We start from the raw sequence: 25335 nt of genomic DNA on the forward strand, positions 1-25335 counted from the left end.
TTAAACCTTCCACTACCAAATGATTCATCTACAAAAGTGCAGCTTTGCTTCAGGGTGACAAACTAGATACTTCTCTGGGTGGGCTGGCAAATAAGCCCCTAGGTGGCCATACACAGGTATAGTTAAGCTGCCCTTTCTGGTCGTTCAGACTAATTCAGCAGCTTATATGCCTGTGCATAGGGCCCTCCGATGGGCCTCCTCGACAATCGACCACATGTCGATCAGGCATGCTTGATATTCCTGTCAGATCAAGAACCACACTGGATCATTGATGTGGTCCTCCCACTGATGGCTCGTATCCTATTCATTGTAATGCAATCATTTATACCTAGGTCTCACCTTAGGGGGGCATATCACGCAAAAGATCCTCATTCGGCAACCTTGCCAAACAAGCAAATTATATACCGTATGGCCAACTTAAGACTACTGATCTCCTGGGAAACCTTATTGTGAATAAATGTTTATAAAGCAGGAGTCACCTGTGTGGCAACCTGCCCCTTAATGCCCCATTCCTGGCAAGGTAAACTAAGCAATCGGCATGTGTTTAAAAGGGGACTGGCACTTGCAAAAATATTCCAGAGCCTCAATATATATAAAATCTAATTGTTTGGGTAAGTGCATAATATTGTGGTGTTATCTCAAGTAAGCAAATAACAGTCCTTAAGTGATAAATTTGCTTGTGAAGTGATAATTTATTTACCTGCCTGAAGTTGTGTGTCTACGCAATAAGCAGTAATCAGACCCAACAGAAGGGATTGTTTTCTGTCAAATGATTCTGTATCATAGTATAAAAAATTAACCTTTATTCATAAGGACTGTGGCATGCAAGGATTTTTAGTTATGATATATCTTAAGGCTATGGGTCAGTTTCCCCACCCATACAATATAGCTTAGGGCACATGGGTCTGTTTCTCTGCTGCCATATAAACATGAGAAGCCGCTATGCTGTCTTCCTCTCTGTCAATGTGTATGGCCTGACAGGCACTAGATCAGTCCATCAGCTTTTCTACGGTGGTGTTTATACGCCAGCAGAGAAAACGACCCATGTGCCATTAGAGTGGACAACTTGCAGCCATCCATATGTTTTTAAACTACAACTCCTCACACCTCTCCAACAGCTAAAGGCAGGCAAACTTAAGGTCCCCATATACTATAAGATCCGCTCGCTTGGCGATGTCGCCAAGCGAGCGGATCTTCACCCGATATCCCCACCTACGGGTGGGCGATATTGGGTAGAAAGTAGCTTAAAAAAAAAATATTTTTACATTTGCGGCCATGGGGCAGTCGGTTCGGGGACCGCATCAACGAGCCGATGCGGTCCCCGATCCAACTGGATTTTCTAACCTGGACGATCGAGATCTGGCCAATTTCAGGCCAGATATCGGTCGGCCAGGCCGCTTGGTTCTGCCCATACACGGGCCGATTAGCTGCCGAATCGGTCCAAGGGACCGATATCGGCAGCTACTATCGGCCCGTGTATGGGGACCTTAAGTCACACTACGTACAAACAGGCTTTAGGGTGCTCAGGCTACCCAGCAGTTTTCTGCATGGCAAGTAAAAAAGTGTGACCAAGCTGTGCCATATTTTACAGGTGATAATTTAGTGCCAAACATAGAATATTAAATTAATTTATTTTCGAGAGACACAAATATTTATCCACATTGATCCTAATGGTCTTGTTTAACCACTAAAAATAAGTTTGTTTTCCCTGTATTCAGTATTATTATGCTTTTGTGTGTTCATAGATACACATAGCCACAGTATGTGTGCACAGCATTGGACGATGAAGAGCAATGAGCGTACATAGCTTATTTTATGCAACATTCTTTTTTGGCCATTAAAAATATAATGCAAAGTTTTATTAAAAAAGCATGATAATCAATCTACAAAATTCATCCTACATATTTGTGCTGTCATTGAGCATATTGTTCTTATTTCTTGTTTTATTGCATCCATGAGAAAATAAAAGGACATCATAGCTCCATCACTAATCTCTGCTAAACCCAGATGGTTTTTCTTCTGTCGGATTGCAGAACTTCAGGGCAGTCTATCAATGCACACACATGTATGTATGTATGTATGTATGTATGCAAAAGTCATGCAAAGTCTTCCACCTACAGAAGCATTTCTCTTTAAAGAATACTGCTGTGTGAGTACTAGCTGTTAAGTGAAGCCAATGTTGTACAACCAGAAGATTTTACCATACACAGAAAACCCTGTTGGTACATAATTAATTCAGCTTTCAAGCAGGCTGGGGCAGATCTCTATTCCTAATATGGGATACAGCAGGGCCTCTTACAAACAGCCTTTTTTAATAGAATGTTACAGAATACACATGATACGTAAAGAAATAGTGACCTTCTGTTCACAGGGTAAAGCTTAAACCAAGGATATGTTTGTTACCACCTTCTTTAAAACTGTACACCTATTAATTAAACATCCTGCCGGGCTAATAAGCACTTGCATAAAATACATGCTGCAAACTGTGCGGCCAAGCGGCATGAATCTAACCTAATTTTGAAATTAGCCTTGCAGGATGAGAATTCAATGTGTCCAATTTTCAGTGGGTGAGGTGCAGACTTTAACCATGGATGATCCACCAGTGTCTCCAGCTGTTACTCAACTACAATGCCCAGCATGTCACATAACCAAGGATTTTGGTAAGAAGGGATGGCGTATCAGTCAAGCAACGGATACGTTTAAGCTGGATTTTATTTTCAAGTGTATTTAAACCTAAAGTGATTCTTAAATTCTCATCCTAACTGGCAATATAGAGGCAATGGCTCTAAGGCTGATGTCCCATGTCCCATGGAGAAATTTACTTGCCCACAATAGAGCTTTGCTACTGCAGGCAACGAATCTCTTTAAAATGCCTTTCTACCAGCAACAATATGAACCTCTGGTGGAAAGGCCTACGTGTCACTTCGGTTTTCCAATGTCGCGCAAAGTTTCCACCTGTAGGCAAATTTATGTGAATTTGGAAACCAAGGCAATGCTTAGGCCTTTCCACTGGCAATGTCGGCGAGTAGACCGATATCGCAGGAAGCTGCTGATATCGGCCGACTCACCGATCGGACCAGTTTGAAAATTTTGATCGGGCGCCATAGAAGGCGCCTGACCAAAATCTCCCTTCAGCGCTGAATCGGCAGAAGGAGGTACAAATCCTATTGTTTCTACCTCCTTACCTGCCGATTCAGCCCTGAATGGTGTGTGGCGGAGCTGACGATGTTTCGTGCGACCGATGGTCGCACAAAACATCGTCAGATCGCCACGTGTATGGGCAGCTTTAGTCTTTAGTGAATTTACTACAATGTTTGGGGTCACTGTCATGTTTCAATGTCCACTTTAAGTTAAGCTTCAGTCTTCTGACAGATAGTCTCAGATTACCCTCAAGCACCCTTTACAATGAAAAATTCATAGTTAATTCTAAGATGGTGATTGTCCAGTTCGTGATGCGGTAAAGTAACCCAAACTATAATATTTCCACTGCCATGCTTTACAGTTAGTATCAGGTTCTCTATAGCCTTTTATATGAAGGCATCAAAGTGTGCTTTCAAAATAATGCCTTTTCAGTGTGTTAAACACACTTCAACAACAAAAAAGAAACCAAACTAAATGCCTTAAGTTTAAATAAGACAGGAGCGTGGTAATCAAAGGTTTAAATCTGGGGGCCAGGGCCCCCGCCAGGGAAATTTTTTCCAGGCCCTCTCTGCATAAAATAGCGTTGATGGGAAAGCAAAACCGCGGGTTGCCCAAGATAACCACCACTGCACAAAACTCGCGAGTGATTGCTACCTTGGTAGTTATGCCACTGATGATATTTGTAATATTATATGACTCATATTTAGCAAACTTATTAAAACAAATGTATAAGTGTATAGCCCCTGGCTACTGGACACAACAGCAATTTCACATATTCTACCACAATATAGTGAAATTGCTCTTTATTTAGGGCCTCACTGGGCCTACTACACTCCTGGGCCAGCCTGCATATCCGCAGGTCTGCTTCATCTGTAATTACATCCCTGCCTAACAGCATTATCCATAAAAGCCATATAAACAAAAATAAATATGGGACATTAGTTGCCCTTTTCGTGTTTCTGCCAGTTTCAGCTGTTTTAGGTGTGTTTTTATGCTGCAAAACTTGTTGGTGTGTATGGTGCATAATGTATATTATAGGGATGCACTAAACCCATTCTTTTAGGAACCAGCCGAACCCCAAATTTTTTGTAAAAGATTTGGCTGACTACCGAACTGAATCCGAATTTGCATATGCAAGATAGAATAAGGTAGGGTTAAAGAGATGTTCTGTGTTTATGTGACAAAAAGGCACGCAATATTAAAGGAGACATATTATATAAAAATTAAGAATGTACCAGTGAATTATACTCCTCTAAATATAGAAGGATTGTGCTTAAAAAAAAATGGGTTTCAGACTGATTTATTTAGAAATTCCACCAAAACTAAACAAGTCCCGCCCACCTGTGCCAATTCCTGCTGGCTGAGTTCTCTGGATGTGCAGGGGAGCAGGCAGTACACAGCACTGTAGGATAGGAACCAATCAGCAACTAGGCTGACCCGAAGTCTGTCTTTGCTTGAGTGAGTGCAAGGCTGTGATTGGCTATCCCCCTCCGGCTGTGCTTCTGGCAGGGGCTGTTAGGACACGCCCACCCCTTATTTGAAACAGGTACAGAGAACTGATAGGATCTATAGGGAGCTCCAATAAAGGGGCCATTTTTACAGACAGTATTCAATTTTAGCCCAAAGTGAACCATATATTATTCATATACAGGATTAGGTTTTTTTTTTCCATGTATCCAATATGTCTCCTTTAAGGATTCAGATTCGGTTTGGCCAGAGGCATGGACTCGCCAAACCAAATCCTGCTGAAAAAGGCCAAATCTTGCCCGAAACATTGTTTTACATATGAACCTGTAGATATACGCAGCAAGGTGCTACTGAAGCCAGCTTTCAAGCAGGCATTAGAGAAAGGGACCAATGTATTCTATGCACTGTTTTTTATAGGTTCATTATTGTGCATTATTGTGCACAGGCTAAGGCTGGCCATTTATGTTCTTCCTCTGTATAGATGTTTTTTTCAGCTACTCTGAATTCCTCCCACACACACAAAATATACAGGTAGGTTAACTGGCCCCTGCTGAAAATGACCCTAGCATGCCCAAATTAAATTTAGTTAATTTGGATTATTGGAAAAGAAAATACCTAAACTCAAACCTGTCCTCAGTTTAGCAAAGCAAAAATCATTCCCCCAAACATAATTAAAAAACAAAACAGTAACGAGTGGTAATTTTAGAGCATCCACACACTCTGTGCTCTTGCTGCTCCTCCCCCCCCCCTGAATATTGTACAGTCTGCAGCAGGCAGATCTGCTCTTTGGCATCTGAATGTTGAACAGACAGAGCAAAGCACATCTGCTGGAGAGGAACTCAGCACTTGTGCACTAGGGAGACATCCGTCAATGTCCAAGGTGGAGAGAGAAGGAGGGGGTAGAACGAAGTGTGTAGAATTATCTTCCCATTAAAATAGAATCTAGAATTCCTCAATACTTCCTTGTCCTGTTATTTGAAATCATCTGTCACACACTGGGATGTAGCTATGCATTCAGCTGGTGCACAGAGAAGCCGAATATGTGCTCCAAGCTGTAATGTCATGTGACCTGGGAACACATGGTACTATTAAATTTTAAATGCCACTTGCAGCCAGTCAGAGGATGAGTTAATAGTTAGTCTGCGATGGATGGCAACCACTATTCAGTATAAACCCCTCTAGCTGCCTGCGTTGCAGCCACTGCCGGCTCAAGTGCTGGATGTCTCAAAGCAGGTGCAGCTCATCTCAGTTGCACTGAGCAAGTGCAAAGCCAAGAGACTCTTGGAATTACAACTAAAACTGCACCCCTTTGTATTTGAGTAATAATAATCAATGGCTGTGAGCTGTAAGATATCCAATAATAAGAACTGTTAGTAGGTTTTACAATTTCCTCTAAATAGCAATTATATTCTATTGCTCTGGTGCAAGGCAGGGAAGTGGGGGCAAAAGGTTGAGTGATGGTCAATGGCATGACCACTCCCAGGTTATGACCCTTGCAAACTGTTGAGTCAGCAGGGTTGGGATTTATCATTTCAACCAACCTCAAGGGAACGGATTTTTAAAATTAAATTACCCCTCACCAAACAGCAATGGTCTAGAGGCAGAATTAAACCACAGCCAATTCTAATTATGGTCTAAGGGGTCCCCTTCTCCACCTTATTTAATTTCCCTACTTACCTTTAGATATAAGTGCTCTAACACATTTCAAATGGCATTGCAACCCTGGGGTATAACTAGCCAATGGAGCTTATGAGCAGGGAGAAACTAGACCAGTGATTAGCAATGGATTTATTAAAAAGGCCACTTCTTGTGGGCATATTCAAATGAACTATACCTCAGTTGTTTTCATAGGGTTTTGCTAAAAGATAGACAGAACCAGATGTGGGACACCATTATTTTCATGAAAATGCTGACTGGGTTGCTTTATCCAGAGGATAATTGAATCCGGCATAGACAGAAGGCAATGGAGAAGCAGGGAGGAGGCAATGCAGGCCTGACTGCTCATCATCACTCGTAGGAGCTGTTAACTTGTTTTACAGTCTTGCCGTTCTACCCCCTCCTGCAGAGTTTATGGGGTCAAAAGCGCATCTTCCCTATAATTTGCTGTGTGTGTATGCGTTTTCAGGATACTCACTGACCCAAACATATCGACCCTTTGAGATGCTGTAAATGTTACTGCTTCTCTTTATTGCACAATAAATCTGCTGGAATAAAGTATGTGAAGACAGCAGAACTGATCAATATTGCACAGAGGTTCCAATATCAACAACATACATTTACAACTGCCATGAATAGGCCCCTCTGCACACAAGCAATCACACCATGGTCTCTCCCACACACTTTCTAATACAACACTGCCTCTAACATATGTGATAAACCTGAACAATCACCTCAGTCGAAATGTAAAAGTAAGTAGTTAAACCAAGTCCTCACCAAAACCATCTTTTAGTGACCCTAAATATTTGTATACTTGATAGTTTTTAAAGCACTGGTAAATTGAGTAGATTGTATAAGTGGCTATCCATTAAAAAGAGCATTATGAACAGACTAAACAGAGCAGTGAATTAGTGAGGTGTAAAACTGTAAAACCAGTAAAAAACAAAGATATTAGTGGCCCAGGCTCAAAACCTTAAATCTTATTGGTGATACCTACATTCTCCAGTTAAATAAGTAGAGGGGAGGCAAAAGCAAAGTAATTCAATACAAACCCACTAGGTCAGCAAAGGATTAGTTACAAAACTCTGTCCACTAGGCTATTTACTCTACCCTTTTGACAAAAGTATGATAGGAAAGGAAGAAAGTAACCCCTTGCTGATTTCTTCACAAGCTAAGTTTCAAGGTGGCCATGCACGCTACAATTATAATGTTTCCTACAACCACTGGTCGATATCAATGGATAACCATGGCTTTTGTCCATATTGGTCCCCCCACTCCCACCATACACGCACTGGAACCTTGCTTTGTACAATAATATTGGTGAATGTAAGGTGCCCGTACACGCACAGATATTATCCTATGAAATGAGGTTTTGTACACTATTCAGTGTGTTTATGATGGGTTGACAAGGCAATTATTTTGGGCAAAAGCCTTGAATCGCCCAGGGTGGAAAATGCTGAATCATCAGACAGGGGTAGAAATCTCTGACGATTGAGTGGGCGAATGATCTTTCCTGCAACCAATGGTCATAGCAAAGATCGTTACTGTAAAGTGTATGGCCACTTTTAGAGTCCCTCAGAACTCCAGAGACTGATAAACCTGTTACACCACCAGTAATGGTGTTGGGTGGCATCTGTGTGCACTTCCTACTTTCCTTTTTAGAATGTGTGTTACTAGAGGGCACCTAGCTTCCCATTACCTCACTATCCAAAGTACAGAGGTTAAAAGAAAGATATTCTACTGTAATGAAGATTGAAGTCAGTTATCTGCACCATTTTTATAATGTCTCTTCTATGCATTTGCCAGTTCATAAATACCCGAACCCAGCGAGTTATTTCCTGAGGTGTAATGGGTGAAGCAAATAAATAGCAGCAATTCATCACTTAATGCATGTGCCTCAAAGTCTTTTGAACAGAAGTGCCAACAAATGACGCATATTTGCGAAACATAAGCAAAGCAGCCATCTCTGTTGCTACATTTACAGAATTGTCAGATTTTGTGCCTCCTGATCTCCACCAAATGTGTCATTTTGGGCTGTTGTCCCAGCCTGGCATACAAATATAAGACACAAAAGAGCTGTGTTTACTTCTTGATCAGCAAGTTCCTGTGTCAGGAAATGTGCTCTGCTGACATCATGACAGCATCATCAAAGTATCACCAAGTGTACAGCTGGGGTGTTCCAGACTGTTGCCAGACTGGGCCACCAACCAATAGGACCAGGTGCTTAGAATCAAGAGACAAACAATTGCAATAATAGCTTATGTAACAGTTCATTAACAGCTAGTGTCCAAATGGAGTCAATTTTAAACACAAACAAGTAAGGGGGAAAAAACTATTCTATCCATAACACAGACCAAAAGATTTAGGAAAAACATAGCCTGCTGGAAATTAGAGGTTATTTTCCCTTTATTTAACATAAACAGGGAGGTGAAATGAATTTCTCATTCAATACAACTCACTCAAACAATCACCAGTAAGGAGTAAGGAGTTGTTTACTTTATGAAGAGACATGAGACAACAACCAGAGCGCCCCCAGTCACACTAAAGTAAAATATTCATTATTAACCTGCAGCAGAAAAGACAGAATTCCATTAAAAACACATACATACACTTTCAATAGTGACCTGTTTGTTGAGTAGGAGGCTCAGAACTCCTGAGAAGTCCCAAAGCCAAGCAGGCTGAACCCTAATAAGCAAATGCAAATTAACAAATTACTGGGGGAAAAAAAAAAATCACCAAATAAGTCGACTTCAGAACCGAATCCAGGGTTCAACACATTCCTGCAATGTACACATGGCTGCTAGCAGGCTGGGTCAAAGAGGGCACTGTAAGGGCCGTGACACACAGGGATATTAGTCGCGCCGTGACAAATCTCCGTTGTCGCGGAGGACTAATCTCCCCGCAATGCCATCCCACCAGCTAGAATGTAAATCACTGTTGGGATGGCATACGCGGCACCACGATTTGCCAAAGTTGCCGAAGTTTCCTCTCAAGGTGACTTCGGCACTGTGTATGTCATCCCACCAGCGATTTACATTCTAGCCGGTGGGATGGCATTGCGGGGAGATTAGTCGCCTGCGACTAATCTGCCCGTGTGTCACTGCCCTTAGGCAGAAGGCCCATGGAGAGTGTTAATTGACCACAATAGATCTCTGCTACCGCAGGTGACTAATCGATCCAAAATACCTTTCCACCAGCACTCCTATTGACATTTTGGAGCATGGTAAGTCCCCTACGCATTGCTTTGGCTTTCCAAAGTCGTGCAAAGTTGCCTGCAGGAGGAAACTTCTGGTGGCTCCGGAAAGCCAAAGCAATGCGTCCTGAGGGCCGTCAGCTAACTCATTATCACAGTGGAGTTAATAAGTGGCAATGTGTTCTCACCAGACACATCATCAGTAATCATGGGACCCCAAACTACAAAATTAGCAGGTCCCATTAACACATCTAGTCACCTGGGCCCCTGGGTGGATCATGCCAAGAAAAGCTTATTGCATGCACACAATCATAATCTACCTGGTCAAGCCCAAATTATGCCAGACTCTGCCCATGATCCATAATCCATAAACACTACCCACCCCCACAAGTCCCACTACGTTTGCAGTTTACATATTTTGCAATCTCAAGGGCCTTTGTATGCCATAGGGGCCACTAAGTCCAGAAAGCTGCAAAGAATTAGAGGAAGAGGGCAAATCATTTAAAAACTATAAAAAAAAAACAAATAATTTGCCATTCTATAACATACTGAAAGTTGGTGAACCATCCCTTTAATGGGCATCCTACAGCAAGGGGCACAGATTCTTTGCAGCAGCATTCCCTGTCACTACAACAGGCAATAAGAAGCCCCTGCTGATTATGGACAGGTAACAGACAAAGAAAGTGCTTAGTGGTAAATGTGGGATTAGAAAGTGGTTTAGTAGTGTTTTAGTTAGTTTAGGGTAAAAAAAAATGGGGGAGAGTGGATGTTGAGAGCGCTACTTGTGGTTGTGGTGACATTGATACAAAGAGAAAGAGGATGTGGCCACAATGTATTAGCTGAAGTTAGAGGAGGAAAAGTGAAAGTGTGAGGCAATAAGTAAAAGCTTGGGGCCTGAGAAATGTTTAGAGTAGGGAAATGAGCAAGATGCTATGGTTAAAGGAGAACTAAAGCTCAACAAATAATTATGCTACAAATTTTAGGCTTCTTTATCACCCCATGCCCACCAAAACACTCTTTCACAGTCAAAATATGTACCTTCAAAAATGCCTACAGTGGCTCTGCATATTCTTTACAGCACATGTACTGGGCTACTATCAGTTACCCACACAATATACAGAATATTCACAATACAACATTCAAAATATAAGGCTGAGTAATGATACTGGTTCACATGGCACCACAGAAACCAGCTAAGCACACCACAACATGACCACCCAATGCCATCCATTATAGAATAGGGACATAACGTTGAAGTGTGTGTTTATATTTAAATTTTAAGTTTGCATTCCTTCATAATCAATAAGTCTCTGTGTGTGTTTTACCAGAGGCAGTTCTCAGCATTGTCTATGGCAGGTATATTTTTGCATTTAGTAGCTGTGACAAGTAGCTGCTACTAAGTAGCTCCGTGTGTATTCACCCTAAAGCATGTCTCACTTCAGTCACTACAGAATCAGATAAGTGCCTTGTTAGTGTAGTACTCATTGCTTTCAAGTAGTTATTTATTTTGCCAGTCAATCTATAACAATGTTAGCATATACAATATATAGTAATAAACAAGATACATATTATAAATGGTTACCTTCTCCTCAAACACATATTCAACACACTGCAATCAGCCATGATTGCCTGTACCCCTAAACACGAACATCATACCCTGTGCTTTCCAATACAAAGAGGAGGGGAAAAAACCCTCTTTCCTATAATCCTATTGAAGAATATGAGAACAACCATTCTATGTTCCAATAAATATGTATAAGGAATCTTTTCCTTATTGTTCCGCTACACAGATATAATGGTTCCTCCTCCATTTAATGAGGTTATCTGTCTGCAGATCTTCAGATTTATGGTGCTGTAAGAAGACTCCCCGCTCAGCCACGGACAGGCTGCTGAGACTGCAGAAAATAATACACTAACCTGAATACAGATGAGAGGGGAGAGAGCAGGCAGGCTGACTGACAGACACCCAGATGTATGTACAGACTACCACCTACAAAGATTGTTTTCAATTTAAGAGATTACCTATATATGGGCATAAAGGCAAATGTGCACACAGAATGAAATCATTCCTACAAGCATTTTATGGGAAAAAGGCAAAAGCAGTAAAATACAGAGTGTGTGAGAGAAAGATAGATAGACAGAGAAAGATGTGCAGAGCAGCAGAGATACACCCACGTTACGTTAAACAACACCTAACACCTCACTACTCAACATCTGCTTAGAACAACTGGGAGCAGGTATTTTCAACACAGCAATCCACTGACCTTCAGTCTTAGCACTGACTCTTCACCCAGAAACTCATCTCACTGCTTATTACTATTATGGTAAACGGAGGATAATAATATAAATCTTAAAACACACATTTTTGTCTGTGGCAGTACAGGGGGACTTTTTAGTAACAGTGCTCATACATATAAATCATTTCCAGAAGGTTCATAAATTACCTCTTTTACACCTTATATACAGACCCACTTAATTACACATAAAAATGCAGTACAGTTGGACAGGCAATGATCTAGATCAGTGCTGTCCAACTTCTGTGGTACCGAGGGCCGGATCTTTCCGACCTACGTGGTGGAGGGCCGATAATGGAAGCCAGTTTTGACCACTCCCCTTTTTGAAACCGCACCCACTTGAAACCATACCTGTGTTATCACATGACCATACCCATATTAATGGTTGTAAAACAGCAAAAACCTGCCATACTCTGCCTTCCCTACCCTGCCTGTGTGTGCATACTCTGCCTTCCCTACCCTGCCTGTGTGTGTGTGTGTGCCATACTCTGCCTTCCCTACCCTGCCTGTGTGAGCCATACCCTGCCTTTGCTACCCTTCCTGTGTGTGCCATACTCTGCTTGCCCTACCCTGCCTGTGTGTGCCATAGTCTGCTTGCCCTACCCTTCCTGTGTGTGCAATACTCTGCTTGCCCTACCCTTCCTGTGTGTGCCATACTCTGCCTGCCATACCCTGCCTGTGTGCGCCATACTCTGCCTGCCCTACCCTGCCTGTGTGTGCCATACTCTGCCTGCCCTATGCTGCCTGTATGTGCCATACTCTGCCTGCCCTACCCTATGCTGTATGGCACACACAAGAAGCATACAGTGACACAATGCTGGCACTGCTCCTACAGTCTGCACAATAACTATATATTAAAAAACTTTTTAATTGCAGCACCACCTCAGTATATGTTCTTTCTACTGCTCCTACAGTCTGTCTGAGGTGTAAACAGGGGAACAATGTGGGTAATTACAGCCTGAGCACGAGGTGTGAACAATGCAGGGGGTGAACAATACAGAGATTAAAAAGTGTGAACAGTACAGGGGATTACAGGCTGAATCTGAGGTGTGAACCATGCAGGGGGGCAGTTAATCACAGTACTGATACAATTTAAAGCTTACACAAGAGTAAGCCGTCAAAGCAGCCAGACAGGTGGGGGGCAACACAGAGGTGGGCCGCCAGTTGAACAGCACTGATCTAGATGTAACATACTACTTTACAGTTGTTGATACATGGCCAAATCTGACTGGATAGTTTCTCCTATTTTGAACATACTGCATAACCAATTGGGAGCATATGTCGCCTAAGGGTCACGGTTTTAATAGACCATCCCACGATCTAATAAGATAGCAGTCTGTCTGTCCAAGTCTTGTATTGCAAGATATAAGCGCACACACCCAAAGCAAAAGAAAAGAGGTGCAAGGACACAGGAGGAGACCCATTTAGTTACTCCATAAATAAATCAAGAAAAGTCAAAAAATAAAAAAGAGTTTATTAAGTACAAAATCATATTCCAACATATTTTTAACACATAAAGGGGCCGAAAAAACAAGTAAAATTTACAGCATGTGTTAAAAAAAAGATTATCACTTCTTATTTTTTTAGAGTTAATGATCGATTCACTAAAAGGACACTTGTCATAATTAAGACGCGATGTTCTTGGCGTTATTTATCTGGCGATGAGTGATTTTCAAGTGACATATTACGCAGCGTGCGATATTAGCGCACTCTATTACGCACATAACCATTACCTTCTGAAAACTACCATTCTGAAAATTACCATTTCCCTGAAAACTGGAGGCTCTACTCTAGGGCCAACACATACTTAAAAAAATCCCACTGCAAACTCCATGTTGTGTTGCCAAAAGCTCATGAACCACAATGTTCTTTAAGTACCACCTACCCCAAGTAGGTGTTAATATTTGCACAGATATTTTGCACGTTTAACGCTTCATATGTGTTTGTGAATCATGCGTTAATATTATTTCTATGCGCTAATTACCTCAATGCATTAAAAATAATGCTTTGTGATAATGCGTTTTTTTGCGCATGCGATATGCGTAGTAACAGATGCAAAATGATGAATTAGTACTAAATTATTGCAAAAAAAACTATGCGATAAACATTAACGACCTTTAGTGAATCGGCCCCAAAGGGTCTTTAATCAGGGGCAAAAAAAAAAAAAAAAAGGGGGGGGCTGATGGAATGAAACATGTTAGGATAATGTTTTTTTTGTAATGTGATTTTGTACTTAATAAACTCCTTATTTTTAGTTTTATGTTTTGAGTGTGTGGATACTTTTTGACTTTTCTTCAATCAGACTATTGTATCTGTACCTTCTCTGGCTGTGGATGAGCCACAGTAATGTAACTAGTACTGACAGGGCCCAAGTGCAGGCCATGCACACAATTTTTGTGCTGGATTTGCATTGTTGCTAGTGTCCATTGAGCCCGAGGGGGAGCAGGCCTGGGTAGTTCTGCTGGTAGTTCTGCTGGTAGTTCCACTGGTAGTTAACCTTGTGAAAAAAGACCCATACAGAATGGTTTGCAGATACAGAAGAATGTGAGTGGCCTGCACAAAGCCCTGACTTTACCCAAATAAAAACCTGTGAGAAAAATTGCAATGTTGATGCAAGCTAGGCCTCATAATAATATCACTGGTTTTGGAATGAGATGCAGGACAAGAAAAGTATCCACATACTTTTGGCCATGAAATGTACTCACTTATTGCCAATGCAGCCAATGGTTAATTTACACAATATCAATGACACTCATGCCAATTGAGTCATCCAACATATGGCCACTTTAAGGAGTAACATTAGGTAATTCTGGACCCCGATGTTATTTCAAAAACAAAACAAATACCAAAAATTAACCAGCGCACCCAGGCAAACTTAAATACAAATTTAAATACATTTATTTGGAGTGCTACTTATTTAACCAAACTTATAGGAACTATAGTTTAGATCAGTGCTGTCCAACTGGCGGCCCGCGGGCCGCATGCGGCCCGCGACCCCCCTCTGTGTGGCCCCCCACCTGTCTGGCTGCTTTGATGGCTTACCTTTGAGTAAGCATTAAATGGTATCAGTACTGAGATTAACTGGCCCCCTGCATGGTTCTCACCTCAGATTCAGGCTGTAATCCCTCTGTATTGTTTAAAAATGTAATCCCCTGTGTTGTTCACACCTTTTAATACCTGCATTGTTCACCCCCTGCAGTGTTCACACCTCAGGCTCAGACTGTAATCACTCCCATTGTTCACTTCTTCACACCTCAGGTACTGTAGGCAGAGTATGGCACATACAGCCAGCATAGGGCAGGTAGAGTATGGCACATACAGCCAGCATAGGGCAGGTAGAGTATGGCACATACAGCCAGCATAGGTCAGGGAGGGTATGGCACACACAGGAAGGGTAGGGCAGGCAGAGTATGGCACACACAGGCAGCATAGGTCAGGGAGGGTATGGCACACACAGGAAGGGTAGGGCAGGCAGAGTATGGCACACAGAGGCAGCATAGGGAAGGCAGAGTATGGCACACACAGGCAGGGTAGGGCAGGCAGAGTATTGCACACACAGGCAGGGTAGGGCAGGCAGAGTATGGCACACAGAGGCAGCATAGGGAAGGCAGAGTATGGCACACACAGGCAGGGTAGGACAGGCAGAGTGCTGCCTGTGTGTGCCATACTCTGCTTGCCCTATGCTGCTTGTGGGAGGTGAACCTGGCAGGGGTTTGTTGTGGGAGTTTGTTAGCAGTTGGAAATAGCCATTAAATGGTCCCTAAGGTGTGTAATTATGTACCGGGGGTTGCTCTGCTATCCACAGGGGAGGAGGAGGCATATGGAATTTAAGGGTATATCTTAATATGACATAATTCTTTCACATATGAATGATGGTTGATATCCCCACAGTAAGGACCAAGCATTTGGGATTTTGCTGTGCTACCACCATTGTGATAAAATAGGTGTGGTTTGAAGTGGGTGTGGTTTCAAAAAGGGGAGTGGTCAAAACTGGCTTCCATTAGCGGCCCTCCACCATGTATGCTAGAGAAATTCCGGCCCTCGGCACCGTAGAAGTTGGACAGCACTGGTTTAGATGTTTAAAGCAGGACCCCAAATCAATGGTTCCTCCAAAATACACATTTGTATGCAAATACAAATTTTGGGGCCAGTGCTTACATTAAATTGTGGCGAGCAAATGAATTTTGTGCAAAAAAAATACAATATGGTCATTAAGGTGACCATACACGTTGTAATTACAATTTTTCGAAAGATTGTTGGTACCCTCCACTAACGTTTAGGGCTGAATCATCAGATTTGGAGGTAAAAACAATAAGAAATCTATGCCTATCTGAAGATTCAGGCTTAAATGCAGCCTTTGCTTGGGAGCCTTCAACTGCACCCAATCAAAATGTTTTGTCCTGCCCGATTGACAAGACGACCAGTATACAAGGCTTTTGATATATAGGTCGCCTTGTCAAAAAATAGGGGGAACAATATTACAGATAAATATGCACGTAACTTTGTATGGACGAAGTTGCCTCGCAAGGAAACTTCAACTGACTTTGGAAAACTGGAGCAATGTGTCTGCCATCCCACTGGCGATTTACATTCTTGCTGGTGGGATGGTATATCGGGGAGATTAGTTGCCAGCAATAGCCACTGTCCTAAGGCTAATGCCACATGGGCAAATTCTCGGCAAGTGTTTTAGCGGCCCCGCTACTGTAAATTCAGCCTACCTTGTGCCTGCACCCGAATGAATGGAATACGCTCAGGTGCAAGCATATGTAGCCGATATCCGCCAAAAAATGCGAGACTTCATATTTTCAGCGGATATCGGCTACATGTGCCTGCACCCGAGTGTATTTCATTCATTCGGGTGCAGGCACAGGTAGGGGCATTTTTGAGTGTATGGAGCGTATTCTCAGCTAGCGTTTTTTGGCTTGCTGAAAATACGCTCCATACGCTACATGTGGCATTAGCCTTAGACATTGATGAGTGCACCAAAGAAACATATAACTTTAAAGAGCCACCCTCATAAAGATCCATCCACAGATAAATAATCTTGGCAAATGTGTATGAAATAATAAGAATTCAGTTAAAATGCACTCCCCCTTTAAAACATTAGTAACAACTGATTTACCCTGTTTAAAGAAGCAGTGTGGATATGTTGTCTCTGTGCTTTCAACTCCATCACCTTTCTGAATAATATACACTTGTACTGGGAATGGTAATAGCATTGTATTGCTCCCCTGAGGGCTAATGCATACAAGTGCTCTCTTTTGTATCATGCTGAGACAACATTAAAAAAACATGACAATCAGATCTTTTTTGCATTTATATTTAATACTATTATATGGGGGTTTTTTGTTTGTTGGTTTTTTCCATCCTGCAGAGAATAAATTAGATCATAAAATAACATATGATCATATGTATTTTTTATAAGAAAAAGGCAAAGTATAGTGCAGAGGACATATAACTGCACGCAACACCACATAAAATAACGTACATGTAAAGACATAACATTCAGTGAGGATGCCTGTGGGTTAGTCCAAAATGTGGCACTGGAGAAATATATTGCAATATTATTTTAGGGCTCGTACTGACTAACGTTTCTTCCTGCATTGGTTGTACGTTACACCTGTGTTCAGTGCTTACATGGGTCTGTGTTAGTGAAGAATAAGCTGCATTTCTGCCTGCACTCCCTTACAGTGGCATTCACCTGTGTTCCACTGCAATGAGATGCGGGAAGAAATGCTTGTCAGTAAGAGCCCTAAGATAAGGGGTTTCATATTAGCACACTATCCAGGCAATGTTGAGATTAAACTCACTCACTGATACTCAGAAGCTGATGGTAGCCAGGGGTACAACTGTTCAGAAATAAGTGCAATTCGTATACTTACAAATACTTTTGTCTGCAATGACCATCAGTTTTGTAACCCTTTCACCTCCATTCACCCATATATCTTGGTGCATCTATGTAACATTTCGAAATGATTCATTCAGAGTGCAATATTGGGTGCCCCATTTAGGCACCATAGCCCAGGTGCAGTTGCAACCCTGGCACCTACAATGAACAAGAAAACAGCACAGAAATGGTTTATTTGAAAACCTTCCTGTGCCCCCACCCCCAACTGTACTGTCAGCACTTTCAACCATAGCTAAAAGCATGCAATCACATAACTGCAATGCACGATCAATGGCAAGTCAGCCCACCAATTACAGTGAACACAATAAGCTCACAACAAGTCAATGCAAGTCTGATATCACTAGCCCACATACTTGTACATGTGAATGGAATTTGATACTAAGATGCCTGGTTCAGATCAGGACAGTCAAAAGACCTATAACTTTTATGGATTTGGCTAGAGAGAATGTATGCTAGGATATTCATGGCAGTATTTTAGCAGTAATGGGAATAAACAGAAAAATATACTTCAGAAAAAAAAACACACTGCCCAACAGCATAACTATTCAGCCACCTCCAGCTGCAAACATAGGAAAGCCACCATAAATACACAGCTACTCTAATGATCTGCAGTGCAAAAATCACTGGGCAGTTCTATGCAGGCTAAGCAGCACACAGTATGCTTCAACGATTTCCAATTCTTCTGTGACAAGGATGAAAAAGTGCTTTATAAACAGTGGACGCTCCTCTTGCTTGCAGCCTAGAGTTGTGCTCATGTTTACAGACAGACAATGGCACATCTGCATTGCACAATGAAAAGTTACTCCGGAGATAAATACACAGATTATACGCAGCTCTGCTCAAAAAATAAATATGTTCTAAGCGCTACTTTCATTTACCTCTTGAGAGTAATAATAAATGGAAAAAACTTAAAAAACAGTGAAACTGTTGCACTGCAAAGATCACTCAGCACTCAGTAATGCAGCTACTGAAAGGACAGGTATGTGAACTATCTGCCACTCCTCTCACTCCCTATACCTGAACCTGAGGCCTACATCAGCAAAGAAAGAAGCGCCAGGTAGCCACATGCTCAAATTAAGGAGAGAATTTATTAACTAAGACGATAAGGCAGATATTTATCCTTTATTTATATAGTACCTACATATTATGATTACAAAGATAATACATCATTCACATCAAACCTGGCCCTAGTGTGAGCTTGGAATTTTAGGCTCCTATCATATACACACACACAACAGTCACTTTTATTAGAAGCCAATTTATCTGCCTGCAGGATTTTGGCGTGTGGGAGAAAACTGGAGAAAACCCACACAAACACAGTGAGAACATACACTCTTTAATAGTGCACTGATTAGAATTAAACCTGGGACCCCAGCACTTCAAGGAAGCAATGCTAAACTCTGCACCACTGTCTATATGGAATTTGTTTTTACTTAATCCAAAAGAAGATAAAAATTAGTTAAAGCATTAAGCAAGTTGCATTGATAAATAACGCACACACACAAAACTTTCTGTGCTTCTATGTCTGGCATGCTGGGCGCACTGCACACTGAATAAACAAGAACCCAGAAACAAAATCTCGACACTGGAACCCACTATAGCCTTGTAGTGATGAAGATCTCAGCCTCCAGAGATGCCCCTGGTAGATCCCCATCTCTTTTTTCATAGCACATGTGCTATGAACCACAATATACTGTATTTGTAAAATATAAAAATCACGATACAGGGCTGATTAGTAATTAATATTCTCACAACATGGCAACTCCAAAACCAAAGCAATTAGCATCCGAATTTAATAACAAGCCCTGTATTATCTTTTTCCTTTATATGACCGGAAAACCCCTTTTTTTGCTTGATAGTTGTGCCAACCCCTAAGCTTAACAGCATCCCAAGAGCCCCTGTGACAACTCTGAAGACCTGGATCATTATTGTTACAGGCATGTTGCTGCAGTTGGTGTAGTAAGTTCAGTACATAAATCATGGTATCTAGCAATATTCATTTTGAGTGAAATGAAAATTGAAGACCATAGCAGAAACAAGTTTAAAAGTGCCCATACATGCAAATCACACACACATAGGGTGAGACCCCACAATAAGGAAGTGGCAGAAAATTAAATTTCACTACAGGTATGGGACCCGTTATCCAGAATGCTTGAGACCTGGGGTTTTCCGGTAAGGGGGTCTTTCCATAATTCGAATCTCCTACCTTAAGTCTACTAAAAAATGATTATTATTTAATTATTTAAACAGTAATTAAACCCAATAGTATTGTTTTGCCTCTGATAAGGATTAATTATATCTTAGTTGGGATCAAGTACAAGGCACTGTTTTATTATTACACAGAAAAAGGAAACCATTTTTAAAAATGTGAATTATTTGATTACAATGGAGTCTATGGGAGATGGCCTTTCCGTAATTCCGAACTTTCTGGATAATGGGTTTCCGGATAAAAGGTCCAATACCTGTACAAGCAATGAAGAAATCTTTACAATAATCCAAAAAAACTGCTCTAAAAGGCACAACTCTCAATCAATCCACTCAATTAAATTTATTTCCACCATCATCTTCCTAAATTTCATTTGTTGTTCCATCTTTCATTCCTTGGAGCCATGTTGACACTGTTCTATTTAACTCCCCAGATACAAACCTTTACCAACTGTGCCACAAATTTACCTTTTCCCAAGAGCAGAAACAATTTAATTCCTGTATAATTTCCCACCTAGCCTACCGTAACAAGATGGTAATACACACATACTGACTGACAACACAACCTTAACACAGCTTAGTGAAATATTAAAGGGTAGGTATTCATGGTATCCTTTACAGATTGCTCTGGCGAGTCCTATTTGGCCCTCCACGTCAGGCAAAGATTTCGGCACCTTATGTATGACTTGTGCTGACTTTACTCTGCGCTGGGATTTCACCATAGATATGCTACCTGAGTCAATTAAAAATGCTTTCCCTAGACATATCCACCTATTTTGCTCCTCCTGCTTCCCCCATACAACTCCATTCATATCCTAACAGATAACCCTATAAGGGTTTTTTTGTTTTTTTTTATATAATTATGAAGACCGGCGGGGACTGATCCCTGCACGGCACAGGCAGACTAAAAAAATGACATTTATATTTAATTTTGACAGTTCAGATTGTGTCTATGCACCTTTTCCAAATAAACCTAACTGAATGAGCTCATGTAAAAAAGGAGGGCTATATTTGTCCTTTAAAGAGATGAAAGCAATTATATGTCTAGCTTTGGAACCCTTAGAAGAATCCATTCCTGTTACTATGACCTCAGTGACTGTTGTAAAATATAATTTCCTTTTTAAAGGAAAGCTCCCAGATACAGGAGAATTATCAAATCGCTCATCATCACTAGATGTAAAGCATACTACATAATTAATAACGGAAGCTACAGTTCTCTTTAACAAAGCCTTTCTTTTGCTTACAGGGCCATAATTCAGTAAATTACTTTCCTTGCAATATCTAACTCACTTACATTAGGCTATTTAATCATGTATGAGCTAGCCAACTCAGCCTCCTTGTCAATTGTTGTCAATAAATGTCCAAGGGCAAGAAAAAGCATTTATTTGTGCCTGGAATCCTTCTGTAAGATGGAATAAACTGACTAATGCAATCTATGGTGTCTTAAACACTACAGTTTTTTTTTTTTTTTAAAGAAAAAAAATAAGCAATTGGGTCTGCAAAGCTGCAATTAGTTACAGCAAACACAGCGATTTGCCTCAGTAGGAATAGCTCAAAAATAATGCAGGCTTACAGGTGATTTCCTGGAGGCAGCTTAAGACATGAGTCCCTGAAAAAACTTGTATATGGGGCTCAGTAACTTAGTTACTCTCAGTAAAAATAAATCTAGTTTTGATAACTTTATTCTCACATTTTTACAATCTTTAAAAGGATAACTGAAATAAACAGCTGAACTTACTTCACTTACAAAGTGCTGAACTGTTGCTCCCTACTCCTAATGTATGGTGTGTTTGCCTGTTAGCCTTAGGCTGATGCCACACGTGGCGTTTTTACGCTGCGTATTTTCTCAGCCTAAAAACGCCACACAGCCCGACTATGGCGTTTTTCAGCCTAGTACTGGTGACGTAGCAAATCCCGTTTCCCATGGTGCTAATAGTGCGAAATAGTAAAAAACGCAGCGTATTTCCGCTAGGTCTGGCATCTGCCTTTGTGTATACATAGGAATAGGTTGCTGTCCAAATAACGGCGTATTTCGGCAAACGCTTGAAAAATCCGTGGTAAGGCGTTTTCTAGCGTATTTACGCATTGTGTGGTTTCCTTCGAGTCTTTTCAAGTTATTTCTATGGATGATGATATTGTGCGTTTTTCAGCCGCCGAGAGAATTAGAAAATACGCAGCGTAAAAACGCCACATGTGGCATCAGCCTTAAGGCACACATTTGGGGCATTTTGCCTGCCATGTTTTCCCACCCCCCAAAGATGCAGAATAAAATAGCTGAAAATTCCCTCTCATCCCCAGCTAAAGGACTGCAAGCTTCATTTTTTCAGACTGAATCTTATAACAAGCGCTAGCTGTTTTCACCTTTACAGTAACTATTAGCGTGTTACAGAAAGACCCATTATAAGTAATGGTTCAACTGGGCTTCATTATTTATTTTGTATGGTTAAATTAGTAGCTTTTCTATTCTGGTTCTTTCCAGTCTACAGCTGAAACTGCTGTATGGTTGTCAGGGTCATTGACCCCATTAACCACAAACAAACTGACTATGAGGCTCCAATTTTATTGTTATTTTTCATTTCTTGTTTTTCATTTTCAGGCCCTCTACTATTCATCTTCCATTTTGATTTCAAAATTGCAGCTTGGCTGCCAGGTTAATTAATCCCTAGCCACCAGATAACAATTTAAATTCCAAGTCTGTGAGCAGCAGAACAATAAAATGTAAAGAATATAAATACCAAAATTGTATTTTTAAAAAACATAAGACTAACTGCAAATTCTGTCTTCATCATACCATAAGGTAATTTAAGGAAAATGTTTAAAGGAAAACACCTTTTTAGTAGTATGTGCAATTGGTTAATCACAAATGTGTCATAGGTAGTAAAGGCCATTCAATGGGATCATATGATTCACTGTGCAAACAAACCAAGAGCATAGATGTCAGGCCACCAGCCAATTAATGGACAATGTTCTATCTTTTACTCTCAAGCTTCTTCCTGTTACAGTTAGAGCTAAATCATTTCATATCAGGTCAGTTTTGAGGAAGCACACAAACCATCATAAAATGGTGGTGGTTGCGGCCCCCCTTACCCCCCCTCTGAGGTGAAAAGTGTGAGGGGGCAGCATCAACTTGGCCGCCTCAGGTGGCCAGGACCCCTGAGGCAGCTCTACACTGCCAACCCACATGAAACAGGACACTTGATTATAACCAGGGCTGTGGAGTCAGTATATAAATACTTCAACTTAGACTCCTTAGTTTATGGTACCTCCGACTCCGACTCACACACTAATGTATTTTCCACGTCGATTGAAAGAACACAACGCACAAGGCATTTCATCACTGGCAAAGCTCAGCAATGTTAATGCTATATGAAAATGGTGTCTGCTTTTGGGAACAAACCAAAGAACCACTTGCAATGAAGCTGACGCACTACCCTATTGGCCATCAAGCCAACATGAATGAGCATAAAGTCTATAACTAAACCTATGTCATGGTGGCTTTTTATTTTATTTATTAAAGAAACTACAAACATTCCTTAAACCTAAAGTTTAAAAAATAAATAAATAAATAAGCTGGGCTTTATTCTTACGGCAGAGAAGTACTTTATTATGGTTATAAACTGCGAATCAGAATTCAATTTTATTAGTCAGAGTCGAAGTCAGTAGATTTTTGCCAACTCCCACTCCAGGTACCCAAAATTACTTCCAACTTTATGATTCCAACTCCCCAGCTCTGCTGATAACATACAAAATTTTGCAGTTTAATTAGTCAGTCAGTGCTGGTGGGAATCTTCATCTTTGGGAGGGAAATTGTAGGTAAAAGTTTAAGGCGCATGTTACTAAAATTACAATAATATTTTGAGGCAAACTAAAGTGTTATGCTATTTGCTTGCCAGTGTTGTGTTGTGCCTGTGTTGTGTCAATAAGAACAAACACCATTTTTCTTAAAGCAGCTCCTTTGGACTGAAGGTGGATTAAATATTTATATTCTTAAGAAAATAACACAAGAAACCTAGAAAATTCAATTTGAAATGTAAAATATAAGAAAGCATTTATTTTTACAGCCATATTATGCAGAGAAAATTCTGATTTAAACTAGAGATCCCCTCCTCCATCATTATGCCTAGTTTTCCAGCTTTCTTAATGATTGGTAAAGCCTATAGCTCACAATACAGCCTAGCAGAACCACTGCCAATAAAGCAAAAAACATATATGCAATTTATACACATCTGTATCGTAGTGGAAAGAGGTAACCAGTTATTAGTAACTTATACAATGAAACAGCAATCAGGTTTATTTTCAGTTAATGACAAGGCTGCCCATCCCCATTGCACCCTAGATCCTGGAAAAATAGAATTCCACATTTCTCTCCTGGCCAGTTAAAATGTTAAGCAGCCAAATAACAAAACAGAAGGATATAAAATATATGTTAAGAGAGCTAGAGGGAAAGTGATTCTGTTTCATACTACACCTTCATGTAAAAACTGTGTTGATAATAAACTCGCAGCAGTTCCACACATTTACCATTTATTAGGTACACATTATGAAACAATATATCATCATATCATACCAAACAGCATAGGTGTCTCTGTGTCCCTTTTAGGAGGGAGGAGCTATGAGACCATGGCGCTCTGAAACCTCTCTGCTATTTGGTATATGATTTTTTTGTTTTTGTTTAATAATGTGCATTGAATAAGTGTTATATTTGTGGAACTGCTGTTTGTCTGAAACGTTGCATTTATATATACACTGTTTATAAATATATATTTGTTATTATACATATAGACTTATTAAGTATTAAGTATTGCTTGGCATTTAGAGAAAAAAAATATAGTATTCTTAATAACATGTATTTAAGTGGTAACATAACCTGCAGTTTCAGCATTTCAGTAGATTCTGTTGCTCAGCATGCATTAAATATTAGCTTTATCCATTTGGTACTTAGCTAGATTTTATGATGCTGCTATCACTGGCTCTGCCTCTAGAAAAAAGCGCTATGGGCTTCATAATCCACCTCAAATTCCTGAGCATACAGGACAACAGCCCAGAAATTCTGCTGTAAAGACCTCCAATATCACAGACCTTAAGAGGCTGCTTCAGGTTGGACAAGAAGGATTTACAAAAGGCTCTTAAGCATATACTATAGAATAATACTGGCTATAGGAACCTTGATTTTCCAGCCGTTTTTCTCCATTACAAAGAGCAGTAGACACCACAGAGATTAAAAGCCTAGGGCACATAAACAGTGTGAAGCGTTTCAAATAGATTCTTTTATTCCGCGAAAGGGGAAAAAATGAAGTGTGAATTTGACTGCATGCCACGTGCAAAACACTGCAGATCAATTGAGCCACACTACTACTATATAAACATTGCAGGGTTAATACATTATGCCACTGCACGGCTTTTTTCTCAGGCTTGCTACTAAATAGATCCTCAAAGGGCTTCCAGCATCCTGAGAACTTCACAGCCTCCTT

General features: G+C 40.8%; 1 protein-coding gene across 11 annotated transcripts in view; it reads right to left on the reverse strand.

Annotated features, from left to right (window-relative positions):
• The window catches only part of rbfox2 (RNA binding fox-1 homolog 2), a 174262-nt gene that overhangs the window by 101988 nt on the left and 46939 nt on the right, over positions 1-25335 (reverse strand). The gene's annotated exons all lie outside the window — the stretch shown is intronic.

Source organism: Xenopus tropicalis, chromosome 4 (assembly GCF_000004195.4).
Source record: "Xenopus tropicalis strain Nigerian chromosome 4, UCB_Xtro_10.0, whole genome shotgun sequence".
Taxonomy (NCBI): Eukaryota; Metazoa; Chordata; class Amphibia; order Anura; family Pipidae; genus Xenopus; species Xenopus tropicalis.